The sequence below is a fragment of the Anser cygnoides genome, chromosome 6, assembly GCF_040182565.1.
Source record: "Anser cygnoides isolate HZ-2024a breed goose chromosome 6, Taihu_goose_T2T_genome, whole genome shotgun sequence".
Classification (NCBI taxonomy): domain Eukaryota; kingdom Metazoa; phylum Chordata; class Aves; order Anseriformes; family Anatidae; genus Anser; species Anser cygnoides.
Window position 1 is genome coordinate 5,699,963 of NC_089878.1, and position 19,699 is coordinate 5,719,661.

At 43.3% G+C, this 19,699-nt stretch overlaps 1 protein-coding gene and 1 long non-coding RNA gene across 8 annotated transcripts in view; one reads left to right on the forward strand and one right to left on the reverse strand.

Annotated features, from left to right (window-relative positions):
- The window catches only part of MFSD6 (major facilitator superfamily domain containing 6), a 43,785-nt gene that overhangs the window by 20,161 nt on the left and 3,925 nt on the right, over positions 1-19,699 (reverse strand). The window contains exon 3 of one of the 7 annotated variants that reach the window (XM_048058479.2): positions 655-717. The exons of 3 other annotated variants lie outside the window; for them this stretch is intronic. The gene's annotated coding sequence lies outside the window, so the exon portion shown is untranslated. Of the gene's footprint in view, positions 1-654; positions 718-4,954; positions 4,978-5,183; positions 5,321-10,726; positions 10,789-19,699 lie in introns of those variants that run through there. 3 more of the 7 variants (XM_048058480.2, XM_048058481.2, XM_048058482.2) reach the window with 3 other exon arrangements.
- LOC106034520 (uncharacterized) lies at positions 1,873-2,630 on the forward strand. The gene is made up of 3 exons (XR_001206133.3): positions 1,873-1,997; positions 2,155-2,267; positions 2,381-2,630. It is a non-coding gene; the product is annotated as an uncharacterized lncRNA (long non-coding RNA).

The window sequence follows — 19,699 nt, forward strand, 5'->3', positions numbered from 1 at the left end:
AAAAGCCAGCAGCTATTTCGTTAGTTCCTGTAATTCTCAGTGCAGCCAGCCACTTCCACCTGACAGTTGGAAGGATTGTGGGCTTTCTGCTCATATGCTTGCTCAATTTTGGCTTCAATATCCACAAAACAAGTCCTTCTAAAGAATAAATTAGATCTGTCATCATCCACACTTATTTTCTCTAAGTCTTGCCTTGCTTGGACAACCAAGACTCCGGAAGAGGTGCAGATCAAGGGGATGAAGCAGAGGATTGGGTGCTGTTCCTATGTCCTGACAAAACCAGCACACTCTCACCTGCTTACAAGAACTTGCTTACTAGCCGTACCAGACCTTTACAGCATTTAATTCTGCACAATAAATTTCCTCACCCCCACGACACAACAAGACCAAACTCACATTTTAACCACTCGGATATCAAGACAGCTCTTTGCAAGCACGCATTGCAATTATCCTAATCTAAACACAACAGCCATACTCCGTATCCTAACGAACGAGCTCAGAACCATCTGATTTCATACAAATTATAGCAGAAACTTTTAAAGCAATTTGTATTTCATCTGTTTTTAATTCAGCTTCCCTTCTGTGTTGGAATGGGACATCAGTTTTTGAAGTTGCATGAATAGTAGCTGTATTAAAAATGGTGCCACTGCTCACCTTGTGTCCCCTTCTTCCCCTCCCTGGGACTTCCATTTGCCACAGCACCAGTCTTCTTCTAACCTGTCATGAGCAAGGATTAATCCAACACTTCTAGTACTCTCACTACAACATCTTGAGTAAGAATGCTAGGAAAAGTATATTTCATAATAATTTCAGTAAATATTTTCCCACCCTGAGAGTGTTTCATTGAATATTATTAATAACACAGAATATACTCTTCAGAAATATAACAGCACCAAGACTGGTAGGAGCCATATGGCATTCTTTAATGTTTTGATCACTAGTTTGTTTGGAAGACAGTTTTTTGAAAGTGATTTTATTTAGCGATTTTTTAAATACTAAAAATAAGCAACTGGAGATGAGAAAGCCAACAAAGTGGTATTGTCACTGAAAATCTACAGAAAACTTATTAATCTATGTGGCGTTCCTTCTCCTGACCAAAAAAAAAAAAAAACCACAAAAAACAAGCCAGTCAGGGACTGAATGAGCAGCAAAATCAACCAGATGGCAAAACAATGTACTTTTAAGTAGGAATAGACAAATAACAACCAGCTATTTTAACCAGCCTTCAAATACTGCATCTTCTCTTTGCAAAACCCTTTTCTGATCCACGAGACAGTAGGAGGACAGAAGACAGCGCTACCAGCAAGTTTAAAACAACAGAGAGCAGGAGCGAGGAAGACAGGCTGGGAAGATAAACAGAATGATTTAGGCAGGAACATAAACTTTAACTCGTTCAAGGCGCGATGGAGCATGGAGCTCGGGCCCAGGCGTGCTGAACGCCACTGGGCCAGCCAGGCCGACTGCATGTGCACCCAGCAAAGACTCTGGAAAACTGGGAGAATGGTTTTGAAACCTTCTTCCCTAAACTCAGGCAAGCGGTGTGAACACCCAGTAGAGCTGTAGGAGGCAAATGGGGTGAAACATCCGCCAGAACCTGAGAAAGTGCCACCGATGGGAAGGGATGAGGTCTAGCAGCTTCCACCTGATGGAGGCACAAGCTGTTGTCTTCCCACAGGTTTGTGTTCCCAGACCACCATGTGGAGTAGTGCACAGAGTCTTTGCATTTTCATCACCCCATCCCCCCTGATGTTACAACAACTGCAAAAAAGACTTCAAAACATGAACAAGAGAACCGCCCCATGTTGTAGCCCCATTTGAAGCCATGCAGGAAGCTTGCGGCCGGCCCGGCTGCCTCAGACCTTGGGTTTCCCTGCGAGATCACGCGCGCTCTGAGCCCGCTCTTGTACAAGTGTGTGTGTTTCTTTTCAGATAAAGGATGTACATGTTAACCACAAGACTATTCTTCCTTCAAGCTCTGCACAAATAGGATTGTTTAGGTGAGTACTTGGGTCTCTTTCTCCTGACACAGGAAGGTGCCCTCCTGGTTTGCATCTACCTCTCCACCAAGTCTAAATCCTATTTCAACCCCCAAAACATGTGAGGCGTCTTTCATCAAGTCACCTGCTAACACATGCTACGGCAACTTGTCTGCAGACCTCCGAGCAACTGACTACCTGAGGAACAGAGACAAAAAGCATTTGTCCTGACGAACTCAGTGCTGATGATGCAATGGTCATTTTAACGATTGCAAGGAGCCTCTTTGGCAGGTAGGCAGAAGACGACAAAATACTCTCTGAGTTTAGTTAAGTATCTTCTTGGCTTTCTTACCATTTTTGTTTCTTGAATTGATCATGTTTGCATTGGCTCTCCCAATTAACAGGATTTCAAGACGAGGAAGGATAAAAAGTGAATCTATTCAAGACAACCTGACATTACAAGTGGAGCCAATCTTCCCAAAAACTTGAGGGGAAAAAAAAGAAAAGAAAAAGAAAACAACTTTATACTGAGCCAAACAGTGCTAACCAACAGGTATCTGACTGGGGTACCAACTCCCTAAACCTCTCAGGGAAAATCCCATGGCACTTAGAGCTTTATAAGATTAAAAACAAGGCATTAAAACTTCACTTGCAGGCCAACAGAAAGTTAGATTTGGGGTGGAAGAGTACAGCTCTTTTTAAATATTTACTTCAGCATAAATATCCCATTTGTTAGGCTTTGAGAATTAAAGCATAGTTAAGACTCACATAGCAAAATATCTAACAACATCAAACTTGGGGTTTGGATGCATATTGAATTAAAAAAAAAAAAAAAGCAAAAAGACCACCCCACAGTTCATCAGAACATAATCCAACTGATCAAGAGTAGCTTTAATCCATTAAGCACCTGGAAAGATGACTGTGTAGATTTACGTTTACATAGTCTCTGGAAACATACTCCAAGAGCAGAATTCCAAAAGAGGAATCATTAATTAATCTCTCAAGCAACACATAGCTGTGATGGAGCAGACTGGATCACTGATGCACTGTGGGGATAAAGCAGCGCCAGAAAACAAGGGATCACGTCTTACTTCACTTTCAGACTTTCCCTGACTAGAAAGCTGAGTTTGTAGTAAACTTGTGAAATTCCACATCAAGTTTTCATATGAACATTTTTAAACAAATCTGATAAAAAGATTACATGTTTCTTATTTTAAACAAACGCTGAAGGTTTACTCAGGTTACCAATTACTGTTTGATTTACAACAGGGCTGTGCTAGAAGTCAACTTAAAAGCTACCTGTCTTCCAAAGCAGGCTCACCTCTCCGTGCCCAGGCTGGAGGGGCTGCCACAGTGTGTGCACCCATCCATCACACTGCATCTCCTCCTCAGCCCCGCACCCCTCGCTGGTCCCAACTACAACAATTTAGGATTGGAGCAGTATCTGTGCAGCATCTTACAGCGCTAAGCCCTGCATCCAGCAGGCCTACAAGGCCTGTCTGTAAGGAGCATGCATAATAGGCTGTGTTTTCCATTTCCAGACAAGTTTTACCCCGGAGGAGTAGCCTGGTGCTGTCGCCTGTGCCCTTGCCAAGAAGAAGCACAAAGCGCGCTGTTTGCATAAGCGCGCACGGCTTTTCTCTCACGTCCTTCATCTCCTCGTACATCGCGCCCCAAAGCTCCCCAGGGCACACCAGCCTCTGGGGAGCCCTTGGAGGCGCTGTCCCCAGCCCAGCCTGGCCACCTTGCTCTCAGTCATAAAGCCAGGAATAAGTCTCATTGAGTGAATTAACTCGGTGCTGGAAAACATATTTGTTGCATGTCTGAAGCGAGACATCAGTATTTTAACGTTAACCACCACAATTAGTGTTTCTAAGAATTGAAACCACCTTGTTCTGTAACACTTAATTCTTTAAATTGCTTTATTTTGCTTTGTTTAGCACACACATACTTCAAATTTTGGTCTAAGTAAGTTTTTCTTCTTTACTGAATATGCGCGTAAAACCCCACATTCTTTGACACGTTTAGTCAATTAGATTGAGACTAAAGCATGTCTGAAGTATGCCAAAATGGGGTTTTTAATAGGTTTAATGCACTTGATAATAGGTCTGAAGTTGCTAAGTTGCTACAACAATGCTAGTGGTAACATTAGGGAAGATAAGAACGCTATCAGATCCTCATCTGCTGCAGGAAAACCATTAAACTCGCATCTTGGGACTCCTACCTTCCTAGTCGTGTTTTCCATTTAATATGTGCAGATTAAGACATATAGAGCAGAAGATACTCCATGCCATATTAAAGGGTAATAAAAGAGCAACAACAGTGGCTACCCATATTATCAATAGCGGTAACTAGAGAAACACCAGTAACTAACTGGAGCATACTACTTTTTAAGCAGTTTCTTTTGTAGCGAGTACCAGGCCCTGATGTTTTAGCCTGCAGCGACGAGTTCTGCACCTCGCCAATGACAGTAAGCACCGAGCACACCTCCGATGGCCTAGGCGGGCGCCCAGAGCCCGTCCCGAGGTGCTCCCAGAGCACCAGCCCCAGGGAGGACAGCACTCGCTGCCCCGCAGGCCAGGCCTGCGGTGCTGTAGGCAAAGGGTAAGGAAGATGAAATTTAGGTTGCCCTGGCACCAGCTACATCAGTGACCAGCCGCAGCTTCCTCACGTGAGCTCCTCGCGTCATCGCCTCTGGCTCCCGGTCTCACTCCACCTGCTTGAATTTTTTTTCCCCCTGAAACCTGCTCCAGACCTTGACTGTGTTCATGCCTGCCATCACAAACACCATCTTTAAGAAGAGGATCGTTTTCTCTTAAGCCCCTGTGGGTCATCCGAGAACACACACAGTAAAATAAAAGTTCCTTTGTCCACTATTTATTTACATCCAGAGCAACAAACCCCAAGCCAGAAAACTCGCGCTTTACAACCATTTCCCCCGGGTAGCACCAAGCACAGTCGGGCTAGACCCTGCATACCTCACTAAGGTTATATTTCGCGTGAGCTTTTACCCCAATACTCCAGCATTACGCTCTTGTCCGCCCGGCTCCGAGTTCAGGGCTCCTCGACCCGGCGTTTTCCACGACCGGCGCCCCCTCCCCTGCCACCCCCCGGGGACAGCAGCCAGCCGCGGGGCCGGGGCACCGGGACACGGCACCGGGCCTCGGCCCGGCACCCCCGCGGCGGCGGGGCCCGGCGCTGACTCACCTCGCCCGGCGGCGGCGGCTGCGGGGGGGCGCGGGGCCGGCACCATCGCTGCCCCTCCTGCTGCCGCTGCTGCTGCTGCTGCCGCTGCTGCGGGCGGCGGCTCCGCGCACCCTGGCCCGCCCCCCCCGGCCGGGCCCCGCCGAGCCCAGGCCGCCGCCGCCGCGCAGGGGCGCTGCGGGAGGGAGGAGCCGGGCCCCGCCGCACGGCTCCGGCTCCGCTCCGGCACCGCCCCGCCGGGGAAGGGGCCCGGCCTGCTGGCGCTGCTGCAGATGGGCCCCGCTGAAGGGTGCCCGAGGAAGGAAAACAGCGACTGCGAGAGCTGCCCCAGCCCCGCAGCCCTACCGTCGCGCACCCATGGGTGGCGCCTGGAGATGTGGGTCCCCTGACTCAAAGGCCTCACCTGAGGGACGCGGAAAGATGGAAGCTCAGCTCCCGTGTGGGAGGTGGAGAGGAGGCTCAGGGGAGACCTCATTGCTCTCTACAGCTACCTGAAAGGAAGGTGTGGGGAGCTGGGGTCGGCCTCTTCTCGCAGGTGACTAGTGACAGGACTAGAGGGAATGGCCTCAAGTTGCCCCAGGGGAGGTTCAGGTTGGAAATGAGGAGACATTTCTTCTCAGAAAGAGCAGCCAGGCGTTGGGACGGGTTGCCCAGGGAGGTGGTGGAGTCACCATCCCTGGGGGAGTTCACGGGAAGGCCAGACATGGTGCTTAGGGACATGGTTTAGTGGGTGATTTTGGTGGGACCAGATGACCTTGAAGGTCTTTTCCAAACTTCATGACTCTGTGATTCTCCAAATGCTGCCTCTGACAAGCTGCCCCACAGCTGACTGCCCACAGAAAGAAGCCACAGCCAGGGAACCCGGAGCACAGGCCTCCTGCCATCCTGCAGAATACAGACAGGCAATTGCTGTGGAGCTTTTTGCAATTACAAAATACTACTGTAACGAGTCAAGTGTCAGCTCCAAACAACATTATTTCATTTTGATGGAGAGTTTCTGGCAAGTTGTTACAAATGCTTTTAGGGAGAATACATCTTTTGAATCATTTCAGTCAGTTCGTGAACTGAAGAGGGAAAGCTGATCCCTGCAGTGGCTGACCACATTTAGTGGAGCCATAAAGGCCGGCTTTCCCTGCTCTTGGGTAACTCAGGATTGCAAACACAGGGAACCAACCCCCTTACATACTACCGCCGCAACCATCTTCAGCTGTATTGCCTGTAATACTGTTCTTGGAGGAGCTACACCCTGACCATATGCCCTCCTTGCACTCAGTTTCCAAGGTGCCAGGAATATTTCCTAGAAGTAAAATACAATAATAATTTGTTGTCTCGATGGAGGAATTCACGAAAAAATGTGTAACAGCCTGTTTCTTCACGGGCTGTTGCATAACCTGGCATGGAAACAAGAAGTTAGAATTGAGGGCTGGAGTATAGAGTATGACCAATATACACTCACATATATACACACACAAACACACACACACACACACATACACAAAAGGTATCGTATTGAGTTTATATGCCTAATTTGACTGAGTTTGATCATCACAGAGCTGAAACTGGGGTCCACTGCCTTCATTTGGTAAGGATCGTAAAGACTACAAAAAGATTTAGCATTGATCAATTTTGCTCCAGTCTGACAAGCTACTCCAGCATGAGCAGAACTGAGCACAATAGCACTCTGCATGGCTATTGCTTTCAGTGCAGCTCTGTGTAAAGACCTGGATTACAGCCTGTTAGAAATTATTACACTTGCTCAGAGATTTCTTGCTTTGTTCTTTCAGCTATGAAAATGAGGATTAACAGAAATGGAGAAACTGCTGCACTGCACAAAAACTGTACCAAATGTTTTTTTATCACAAAAGTCTATGTTTTTCTAGCCAAATCAGAGTTCAGAGAGAGGAACTGGCATTTTAAGTTACATAAATCATGAAGTTTTCTATTAAAATACTTGCTGGTATAAAACATTGTGGCAAAGACAATAAAAAGCTGAGTCACATGTAAAGTCTGTTAAAATTAATTGAAAGATCTTTTTTTTTTTTTCCCTAGACCTCAGATCAAGCTCTGAGTCACACTGAAATGTGATATACAGAATATAAGGAACAAAAGACTACAAAACAGCAAACTTTTTCTGTGATACCAGTAAAGATGTACCTTACCACTGGATATGAGAATCTTCTCAATACTTTATAAAGTACATACATCGTACAAATGCATGCCATTTAATAAACTCCGTATTATGAATGCACATCTGGGTTAAACTTCTCAATGAATTGGAAAGAATTACAGTTGATTTCTGTGTGGGTTTCTGGTTAAATGCTTATGCTACATTATAAAGATTTCAATTTATTTGTTCTGTCTTGAGAATATTTGCCACAAAAAAAAAAAAACACACCTTTAACATTATAAAAGAAAAAATTCCAAAATACCTAAATACTAGCTGGAAGTGCACATTGCTAACATTAGTAGATTTTGCTTGAAAAGGAGTCAGTGTCAGCTGACTATGAAGCAGCTGATTTGTTCCTTGGGTTAGAGGAAAAATAAAGCAAATACAGCATAACACACACAAAATTTTCATGGAAAAACATCTGACATTGTTTGTACAATATATGCATCTGATATTTTCCAATAATAGCAAAGGTAAAGTACCTGAGCCCCATCTCAAGGAAATGGTTTATAGGAGCTGAAATTTTAATTTATAGTAAAGCTTCTTACTCGGTTTCTTTCATAAACTAGGGCTGTACTTTGAAATCAGGAATTTCTGGTTGACACAAAATATTCTGCTGTCCTTCAGCAGCTTTTAACTCTGAGCCAAAATAGAAAAAGAAAAGATAATTTACATCAGTCAGATCAGAAAGATAAGTAGAAGGTGAGATCTGTGCTGCTAGGACTTGCTCCAGAGCACACTGGAGACATCAGAAGAGCCTTCATTTCAATCAGGCCTTGAATATTTTGTGCAAAACATGAACAAAATGACTTCAGTCAATCCTCTGCTAGGAGAAGGAGTGCATTAGGGCGACTACAGCATTTGTTTCCTCTTTCAGGAAGCTCTTCATCACACCCCAGTTTGTGTGTATCCCCAGGTAAATCTGGGCAGAAGCTAAGTCATTATGAGGAACAAAATGGCTTTTTCCCTCCTCTTTCAAAGACCACAAGCAACTCTATTACCATTATATATCATCAGCAAAGAGAAACTCTGACAGGGGAACTGCGAGAGAATCACAGAGTGAATCAGCAGATCGTGCACAGCTACAAGCACTGCTGATAGCAACAGAGCACAACACGTTCACTGCTAAGATGAGGAGCTACCTTCACAGCGGTCTGGCAGCCTTGGCAGGGCAGCAGAGGATCCCCATCCTCAGGATTTTCATCTAACACTTTTAGGTGTATTGCATTCATTAGCAATGAGAAGGCAAAGCAATGCACAAAAGCAAACACTAGCTACAGAAACTATGTTTATGGTGTGTACATGTGTGCTTTTTCATACCAGCTAGGCCTTCTTCCCCCCTCAGAATCAGATCTGTGCTTGCACAGTACCTGCCTGTACAGCAGTCACCCCATCCTCACCCTGTGAACCTCTGAACACACTGGCAGGTATCAAATTTGTTGGGTGGCAGCAGTCTCACCAATATTGTATTCCTTCAAGGCTGTGTGAACACCGGCAGCTAGCGAAGGAAAGGAAGGCGAGAGAGTGCACACACTGGGAGGAAAGCCCACAGCTTGAACTCCTCAGTGGGCTCCTCTTTGGCCCGAGGATTGTTCTTGCCTGAGCAGGAGCTAAGATCACCCATGAAGAACTAGGGGGACGGTTTAGGGAAGAGAGAGGCAGACCTGGATAAAATCACAACACACAAATGCATAGGAAATCAAGCTTCAGTAGTTTTGCTGACTGCAGAGCACATTGTTTACGTGTTGCTAACATTAACACCATTGAATATATGTGAAGAATATTACAACCTTGATGCTGTCATAAGCTCCACTGCTACAGACTACGGAGTGAGCAAATCCCCACTGACTTTGCTGTGTTCCCAGCAGAAACCAGAGGGTGTTTGTGCCATTTAGCCACTGAAACCCTGCGACTGGGTCTGCACTGGCCTGTCTGCACAGGGGGAGGCTCAGCTGACCTTTGAGGTGGATCTGCTTGGACCTCCACTTACGGCAAAGTCCCCAGAGAAGACCAAACGACTTCCAAAACTTAAATAAACAGCCACCCACCCATGCCCATGCACACAGTTTATTCAAATAAAAGCTAGCAATATTAAGATAAAAATGCAAAGTGACTAGGACAGACAAAATAGTTAGAAATATGATACATGCACCCATCTCCTCTTCCCATTCATATGGCTAAAAATGGAGATAGCTCAAAGTATTTTTTAACTGAACTGGTTTTGTGCTGTCTTTATTTTTAATCAGATACAGGAACAGCTCTATCATCTTATCTCCTTGATTAAATTCATGTCTTCTGCAAAGCGGCTTTGTAAATATAAACCATTACCAAGGCAGGCATTTGCACTTAATACATGCAAATGTGATTTTTGATGAAAGCCACTTAAGTGGCACAAGCAGTGAAATCACCTGTGGTGCTGAGGGACAAACTGCACCGAATTCAGGCTAAGGCTCACTGCTGACTTCAGAGGATTCACATCTCTCTCTAGAGCTGAATTTGCCTAATTATAAACAGGAGCAGTAAATGACAATTTTAATACAGAAGGGAGTCACTGTGCTAGCCAAGCTGTCTAAGCACTTTCTCCAAAAAGCAGATCGATCTATTATTTTGTATTTCATCCCAGGACCTCTAGCATAACTGATTGGTTAGTATGCTTTAGTGTCTTGGTTAATATAACAGCATCTGAGCAATACAAGTAGTTGAACTCAGTTTTAAGGTCAAACATTTCCCGTGTTTCCCAAGGCGTGAAAACAATGAGCAATTTACCGATGCCCTTCTCCAATTCTTGAGGTGATATTCCTCGCTATAAAGAACAAAGGACCTCAGTACTGCAGTGACAGTGGGACTGCCAGAGATGTAGGTTACACTGAGATACAAAGTAGTATCTCTGATCACAAATGATTGCGAAATAAACACGACCTTTTTAGACAAATGGAACCATTCATCCATTTTAAATATGCCCAGGACAAGTAGACTATGTTGTCAGTCACGCCAAAAAAAGATAAATAGGAGCTTTAATGTCCACTGATAATATTGTAGAATAAAGTAGTGTTTCAATTTTTCTACTCAGATTCATGGAAATAAAAAAAATAGTAGTTACATATAAGAAACATTTTGGATGCTTTATTTTTAGTGCCAGTAGTACAATCTAAGATAAAGACTTCGGGTAATGATACAAATTGTTTCTGAAATATTGTACACAGCTATTTACCTGTTCCCTACAATATCCTGATAATCTCAATGTCTTTAGGATAGGACTTAACAGGCTGTAGTATTCTCAGTGGAAAGCTTCAGAACATCTGTTTATTTCAGAGTCTGAAGTTGAAGACAAAAATAACACAAACAAGATCTCAGGAGATATTAATAGTTCCATACTTACCAAGCTCATTAATAAATTCATTGGATTCCTCCCCAGCAATGTTTCTTTTCCAAACCTGGAAACTAAATTGTTGACAGTGAAGAAAAACAACATATGTTTAGTTTTCAACAGAATGTTAATTTAGGTTTAAAGAACCTGATTCTGCAGTGTGCATTGGCCTAAACTTCTAAAAAAGCAACGACGGTTGGAGATGCACTTCAAGCACAAGGTCCCACGTTAGCGACACGTCCTTGTGTTTGGCAGAGATTGAGTAGGTATGGCTAACGTCAACGCAGTTACTCTGATATGGCTACTGTGAAACCCAGCCTGGTTCCAGGAAGCAACTCTCCAAAACCGGAACATACCAGGGAGAAAGTTTGTCCCTTCCATTTAATGAGTTATTTTACAACCGTCACCAAATCGTCTTTCTCACAGTCACTCTCATGGAATTAGATAGTCAGGAGATAAGCAGGCGGACTTCAGCTCTATGCACAAGGCTGGAGGAATGCCACCGCTCCCAGCCAACAGGTTTCAGTACACTTCTGTACTTCAGTACACTTGTGTACACTTCAGTACACAACCTCCCACAGGCAGGTTGGAAGTGTCAGGAGGCTCTAAAAGACCTTACAAAAGGAGTACTCAAACAAACACGAGGATATTAGACTGCTTCCCAGTCCTGATTTTTTATTTTTTTAACTGTCTTGTAGGACAGGACAAGGTTTTGACCACAAGCCGAGACACTTTGGTGATGTTAAGGCCTTTTGGAGGGAAAGTAGAAAAAGGGAGCAAACTTGATCAGTGCTATGAATTCAAAGTACATGAGTATTGCCAGAAAAATTATGGTGTAAAAGATACATGTTCTGAGTTAGTGGCCCTGCAGTGTATAAAAGAATAACTGCCTCTAGTGTTTTAGCTTTGCAGTAAGGAGGGGCAAGGTGCCTTCCCCTCGGGCCATGAAGCTGTGAGCTCCTGGAGACAGGGCTGGATGTCACTCTGTGCTCTCACCATGAGCAGAAACGCCACCTGATTCTGCCTGGCCAGTCCCCACTGCTGCCCGAGCCCAGCTTCCTCTGCTGCGCTCAGCAAAGCATTTCAGAGCCAGTGCTTCCACTTGCGGAGACGTCTGAAATCTCAATCCACATCTGAATTTTTCAGCCAACCTTTTACAGTATTTCCATTCTCTTTGTCTCTTGCAGATTGTGGTCTATTTATAACATCTCAGCTATTTCTAAACCTCAAGTAGACAGAAAATTGATGCGTCATTGCAAGGATATGCCTTTGAAATGGTTGGGTGGGGGAAGAAGAAAACACTGAAAATTGACAAAAAATGAAAAATACTCTTTGTCTATGTAACGATATTAACGTTTCTTACTTTTTTTTTATGCCTTATCTTATGACTTCCTAAATCAGCACATCAACTATGAATTTTAAGTAGCTACGCTTTTAAAAATCATTTACTAATTCCTTTTCTTCTTTCCCTTTTCTTCCCCCTGTTCTATTAATAGTTGAGAAAAGCTCTGTTGCCTGCAGGGTTAGACGATTTTAGCTGCTTTTAGGATGTACAACCTACCTCCCTGAGGATTTGTTATATTGCTACAGTGTGCTGTTAACTGTTTATTACCAGAAGGCTCAAAAATAATGTCAAAGTACTTGTGAGGAAAAGAGAAGTGCCAAAGTAAGAATCACAAAGTAAGATGGAATTCTATTTCAGTGTAATACGCAGATTTTTTCACACAGAGAAATTGAGACGTGGATCCCATATGAACTCTAGGAAAAAACAAAAGAAAACAAAACAGGCTCCTCATTTCAAACAGATTATAGAGGAACTGGAAAAGGTTCAGAGAAGGATGCTCAAAAGCCTGGAATGACTTTTCTGCCTGGAACAGCTGAGTAGCCTAGCAGTCACCAGTCAGGAAAAGTGGCAGATTAGTGGGGATATGGCAGATTTACAAAGTCATGAATTGGAGAAAACAGACAGGTCTATCTTTCTTCTCATCCCTGGATGAAGGTTCATCAGATGAAGCTAGTAGGAGGCAGGCCTGAAGCAGAACTGACAGGGACTTTCTTCCTACAGATACTAGACCTGTGGGACTGCTTGCTGCAGATGCCAAGAGTTAGTCAAAGTTCCAGCAGCAGCTGTCTCCTTCTTGATATTGGTTGTATTTAAGTCAGAAGAGCATCAGTCAGAGGTTATTTGTGTCTTCTGTAGCCCTTGCTACTGCTAACAGCAAGAGAGGGGTATGTTAAGAAAAGCCTGTGGTCTCAGTTCCTGCTGGCTTTGTAGCATGTGTGCTCAGTTATATCACTACAAAGAGTGCAAGCACCATTAGCTCTGTAGGTTTTGTTTGTGTTTTAATTAGTATTCAGACGGTAGTGGTGTAAACAATTAAACAACTACGCTAAACAGTGTGGATGGCAATTGCAAACCAGCCCTCCTGATGCCTACAAACCCTTCAGACAGGACTCTTGGAAGTAAAGACTGCTAATCTTGAAAATTCTCAGATAAGTGGGGCTATTTATAACTTCCTTTGGTGAAAATGAAAATGTGTATGGGCATAAATGTACATGATATAATGATTGCCTGTCTACCGTGTAGGGCTCTTACTTTCTAAATTAATAATTTAAGCACCGACTATCGTTTCAAACAGTAGTAATGGAGAATAATTTTAAAGACCTTAAACTGCAATGCGTTTTATAGCTCTGACTTCACAGCACTAAATTTTAAGTGAATGCAGTATCGTTAAAACAGAGCACAGTTTACAAAACCTGTATTATCTTACCCACCTTTAGATTTATTAGCTAAACAAAACTGGTAAACCTTTGGACTCTGAGCTGGGTGGAGGCAATCTTGCAATAACAGAGGCTGAACAAATACACATGGCTAATACATAAAAGGCTCAAAAGGAGGAAACAGGTATTGGAAGGCTGAATACTAATTAACTCAAGGAGAGAGACAGAAAGTGGATTAAACTACACTTGCAAAGTTGAACTTTCATTTTTCTACTTACTGGCCTAAAGTGCTTTAAAAATGTGGCTGAGCTCTGATTTAGTTAATTTTTTTTTTAGTTCCCATTCTACATTTGAAATCCATGTGAAAGATTCTACCACTGATCTGCAGACAGACAAGAAAGACAAAGGTTAAACAGCATGGATCCCCAAGATCTTTGGCAAAAAGTCTCCAGGCATTTAGGATGAAGTGACATCTCCTAGGGAGGATGTGTCCCTTCACCTTCCAGAAATACCTCCGCATACTCCTGGGAGATCTGCTTCTGTTTGTTATGACGCAGTGACAAAGTGACAATACTTTGCAGCAGTCATTTTGTAGTGAGTCATTAAGCTACCTACAGGCGTTATGACTACGATTATGAATAACTAACAAAATCAAATGAATTACTGTGAAGCAAAGCCTTGTGCAAATGTGCTACAAACCTCCTGACATTGCACACTGGAGGACCCTAAAGGATCCTGGGCCTTGTACTCCTGTGAATACTAAGCTTTTTTACTCTCCAAAAGTAAGGAATGTAGGAAATTCTCAGATAGGTGGAAAATTTCCTCAGAAGAAAAGATAATTGAAATACTCCTGAGGAAGGGAGTGTTGCTAAGTATATTTTTATACAGCCGTTTGTCCTTCATTACAAAAGATCCGCATTTCCTTCTAGAGAGCTAGGTGATGGCTGATAGGTAACAGCATTATGGGCTTGTATGTGAAGCAGGAGTCAAATTTTGTCAGAAAAAAAAAAAGCATGCATCTTTTCTTATATATGTAGAAGACACCGGTTGGATTTCCGTTTAAAACAGTCTATAGAACAGCTTATTATTATCAAAGGGGAAATGTATTCTGTGTGTTGCTTTGTAAAGCAACACAGAAATTCAAAACATGTGGTATCTAATTCCTCTTCCTCTGGAGTCCAGAATTCCAGCTTACTGTGCTATATGGCATTTTCTGATAATGCACTGCAAACACTGATAAACCATACTTTCTCTTTTGTTCAATAATTGGAGATGGTTTTCGTGCAATGACAAGATGCCATTTGTTATCACTATTATGTAGCATCTTATTGTTTCAACTATAAAGTGAATTCTGATATTATAACAAGAACAGTAAAGGTTACTCTTTTCACTTTACAGATGTAAAAACTAAAGCAGAATAGTGAAATGACTTGCTCACACCAAAATAACCAAGGTAACTTTCTTTACAGCTACAATGATTCCGTTAACCCCCATGGCGGATTCATGTTAATAGTCGGACTTCTAAGTTGCATGAAATCAGGTGTTATTGTGACCATTTGGCTAATTCTTGTAGCTTAATTAAAACCGCCAAGTAATACAATGAATTTTAAAAGCAAAACTATCAGCTACAGACTTACTTCTCAATGTCTGCCTCTTCTGACTATTTAAAGAATGTTGAAAACTCTATGTTGCTATTGTAACTAAGATTATAAACAGCTGTACCTCCAAAATATGTCTGTCTCTTACTAGGAAGGAACTGGTCGATTGTGGGTGTTCCAAAAGGCTCCCAAGGGTTACAGGGATGCTAGCAGTGGCACAGGAGAAGGAACATGCACAGCCCAAACGTGTTTCATGATTCTCCACCTCAGTCATGAGGAAAAAAAGATTTCCATTAGCATTTCATATTGAAAATGGATTCTTTTAAAAGAATTTAAAAATTTCTCTTTTTACATAGTGTCTTTCTTAGTAAATTGCCTAACTTTATCATAAAACAAACAAAAGATGTTTTTTCTTGACATTGGCCAGAATTGTCTTGCCTGTTTTACTTTTTTTTTTTTTTAAGGTCACAGATATCAATAAAATCACTTTCCAAAGTGTCTTAGATTTACCAGCTAATGTCCCAAGCTAACTCTGCATGGTGCTACATCTCCTAGGCAAAAGTAGGGCCTCTAATTCAAGCAACAGATTTGCGTGCTTTCAGATCTTTGTGGGTCCCAGATTGAAACCCTGCTGTTAACTCCTGCAGTTAACCATGTAATAAAGCATCTTCTCACTCCCGGAGCCTGAAGAAGTGCTCTTAGCAACAGTTTTATAAGGTAGTGCCTGCCTATTTCTTGGCAGACAGAGGTGTGTCAAAGTATGACTAAATCACACTGTGTAGCATGTTATTTCTGAAATAATTATATATTCCTATATACTGCTCTTAGCAGCATGAACCTCCATTGCAGGTTGACTGCTGTCAGAGAGAGAGAGAAGGAGGCGCTGCCCAGGTCTAGACAGGAGAACCAGAGGCATCACGAAAACCACAGGGGAGAGGGAAGATTGAGATTGCCAAGAGGAACTAATGACCGTGTAATTCCCTGGGAGCAATTCAGATCTGCACTGTGCCCTGCCACGGCTGCCGCAGCTTTCTTCACCGAGCGGCATTCCCCTGGGGTAGCGTACCCATGGAAGGAGGGCTCCAGGAGCCAAGCACTCCCTCCCTGCCACTTCCACAGAACAACCGTATTTCTTTACAACAAACAAACATGTTCCCTTCTGAGTTGCTACGCATGCTTTCCATGAGGTTAATAATTACACACAGTTATAGAAGTCTGGCAAATCGAGTTGCATTGAAGCTAGCATTTGCCCACAATTAATGGAGGTTGGTATTTTATGTTTAAGAACAGAATATATCTGCAGTAATGAATGATACATGCTTACTTTTTAATAGTAAGCATATATCTGACCTCTTTTCTTCCTGATTTTTAAATTCTCTGCTCTGTCCTTTGCATTATTTGTGGCATTAAATGAAATATCTTCCCCTAGGCAATGTTCTTCAAAGGCATTATTTTATAAACACCATTAGCTGCACTCCAGAATCAAGGAAAATGGAAAGAAATTTGGAAAAATATTAACATTGACTTTTAAAACAAAACGTAGAACTTGTCAAGTGAAAATCAATACCTATGCAAGGTGTCAGATGAGTAACGGGGCAAGGTTTAAATGCACAGACATCCACTTAACAAGAAGCACTCGCTGTCAGCCAAACTGCCCTGTTGAAGAGACTTACTGTAATTTAGAGCAACAAACTCTTAAAATAAACATCTGAGGTGCTCTCTGTACTTAACAAACGTCTGGACTGTCAAAAAGCTACTAATTAGCTTAGTTCATACGATTTTGAGTGGAACAGAGTGAGGTCACTACTTATTCACCACGACCCCTGAAAAGGCACGGCTGGGTACTGGATGCTGCATGACATTCACAGGATAAAACAGGAAGCCAACAAGGATGTTACGAACAGGACTGAGCTCCTAAAATAGACCTTACATTATTCTAAATGCTTTTTTTTACTTCTTGAATAATATCATTCCACCACAATAGATCATCCAAAGAAAATTCCAGGCTAACAGTAGTTGGCAAGATAAGCATATAATCTGCATTTAAAATCTGATGTACATTCATTGATATAAAAGGTATGAAAAGCACTACCTCTAAACTTAACTGAACCAACGCTAAATGCAGGATAGAATTACAAGCAGGCCGATAGTACTTCCAAGCACTACTGACAAAGGAATTAGTGCAATGTTTCAAAGTAAATCAGTCAAGTGACACGAACTTACTATTTGGAATATATTTCCTCCTCAGTGTGGGTATGTAATTCCAGTAGATTATAATTATGAGTTACATAAGATTCTGTGTAAAGTTATAAGGATATATTTAAAATATTAATCACTGAAGCCATTCAAAAATAAGACTTTCAACAGATCAGGGTAATTAGTTCCATTAAGGCTCCATCCCCGTTGATACTTGTCTAGCTCTTGCTATATCAGTCCATCAGCTGATCTTTCTGTTGTGTTACATGCAAAGCTGTGTTAGGCTTAATCATAACTCCATTTGTTTCTGAGCTGATCAGTGGAAGGAATTGTGCCTACATTTTTCTTTCCTAATCCAGGGTAAAATCTCCAGAGCTACAGAAAATGCCAGGCTGGGGTAGGGGGCCTTGAAGTCAGCGAGCCCCGTTCCCCACTACACTGTACCCGTGCAGTCCCAGTCTGTGAAATGGGTCTGGAAAACTGCTCTGTCTGTCTGGAAGACAAGTTGCTTTTGTGACAGGGTTTTTGCTCCAGCATATGCTCCATTTCCACAAAGAAGGTTACTTCATGGGGCAAAACCCACTCAAATATCAGGCTGAAGGTCTCTACACATTAGGAGCAAATTAAACGCCCTATCCAGTATTTTTGAAAAATCTCCTGTACTTTTAAAGTCAAATTTCTCAAAATTCATTAGCTGCCGGTTATTGCATCTCTGACTCATTACAGACCACATCCTGATGTGAGATTCGACATCGGTAATGCATACGGGATGTCCAATGCTGGAGAGAAATCTAGACAAAATAAATGCATGGGTAGAGTTCTCGACTGAGACGAATGCATGCAACTAACCTAAGTCAGTACAATTTGATTAGGATTACACAATGTAAAACCTTTTCTTCCTAGGTAGATAGGTCAAACTGAGTCAGAACCTGAAAGCTGTTCTGAACCCTCAGTTCTCAGAGTCTATCAGAGATATTTCTGAAGAAACAGCGGTACCACTTAGTACTCTATGCCACCAGTCTTACAAGTTGTGTTTTCCTCTACTAGTTTCACTGCTATTTTCATGCAATACAAGCAAAGCACCTCAAATAACATCCTGTTAACATAAATAAGCTTGAATTTAATTTCTTATAGGAGCACAAATTTAGAGGAAATTCTGAATTAACTGATATTCTGGGATAGTGCTATTTCAAGAGGTCCAATAGGGGTGGTATTTGGAAATAGAGACCCACACTGTGAAAACCACATGCTCTTTTCTCTTCCTACATAGAAGCAGCTCTGACTCTCACCGAATCAGCCACGTACACCAGGAGCAGAACCAGAGCCACGATGACACAACTGTATGCCATACAAATACCACTTGCTACGCAGACTCCTGGAGTCGTGTAGGCAAGCTTCCCTGAGCGCTGGCTGCTGCCGTCCCATTGCTTGGACTACCATGGAGAAATAAACACTGCTTCATTCTTTCCAGACCTGGGAAACTGAACCTTAAGAACTAATTGTACACCTAAAGACACCCTCAGCAGTAAGTTATCCTTGGGGATTTTTTTTTCCTGGTCTACGAGAAGTAACTGTCCTCCCAACAGAAAATTCACTTTCCTCTGGCCCCATTCCCACACACACTCCCTACAGCTATTTCCACCCACGCTGCAGCTCTTTTTAACTGTGTTTAAAAAGCAGAGAGAGAGAAATGTGCTGCTGCTGCTGCTGCTGCTCCTCCTCCTCAGGTGGGCGGGCTGGTGGCTGGTCAGTCTTCTGCAGCATTTCTCATCGCTGGATGCGTGGGAGGCCGAGAGCGGGAGTGGAAGGAAGCTGCTCTCTTCGGAAGGGAGGCACATCAAGGCGAGGGGGAGGCAAACAGCCCCTTCCCACCTGCACACGTGTAATTACACGCAAGGAAAAACTATCACAATGCATCTGCAAGCAGAGCTCTCGCCGAGCTCTGAGCGTGAAAGGCATCGAACACCTTGGGTCTCAAAACCAAACCCAGGGGCGCCCACCGCATCTCCAGGAATTTTTCACCCGCTGAGAAGAACAGACTGGTGGGGAGCGAAGGGGGAAGGAGAGAGGGTGTTCCTTGCAGTTATGGTTTTGTACGTAGGTGGTGGGTGGTTTGAGGGGAGGAGTGACAGATTGCTTGCGGCAGCAGGGAAGAAAGACGTAGGAGGGTGTTTGCCCAGGGTCCTGTCTAACCCAGAGGGTACTGGTGGGTGGATGCAGCGAGCGGCATGTCTGAGCCGGGGCGGTGGGAGGGGAGGAACCCACTGGTGGATGGACCTTGCCGTGGAGCTTCTCTCGGCTGCACCGACGCAGCAGCGCCTGCTGCAGCACCAGCCACCCCCGCGCCTCCCCCGGCGCCCTCGGAGGCCAGGGGAAAATGGAAAAAGTGTTTCACTCACAGTTTCTTTATGGCTTTGCTTTCATCTGCTTCCAGACACTTCTACTTCCCAACCAGTGAAACGCAGACTAA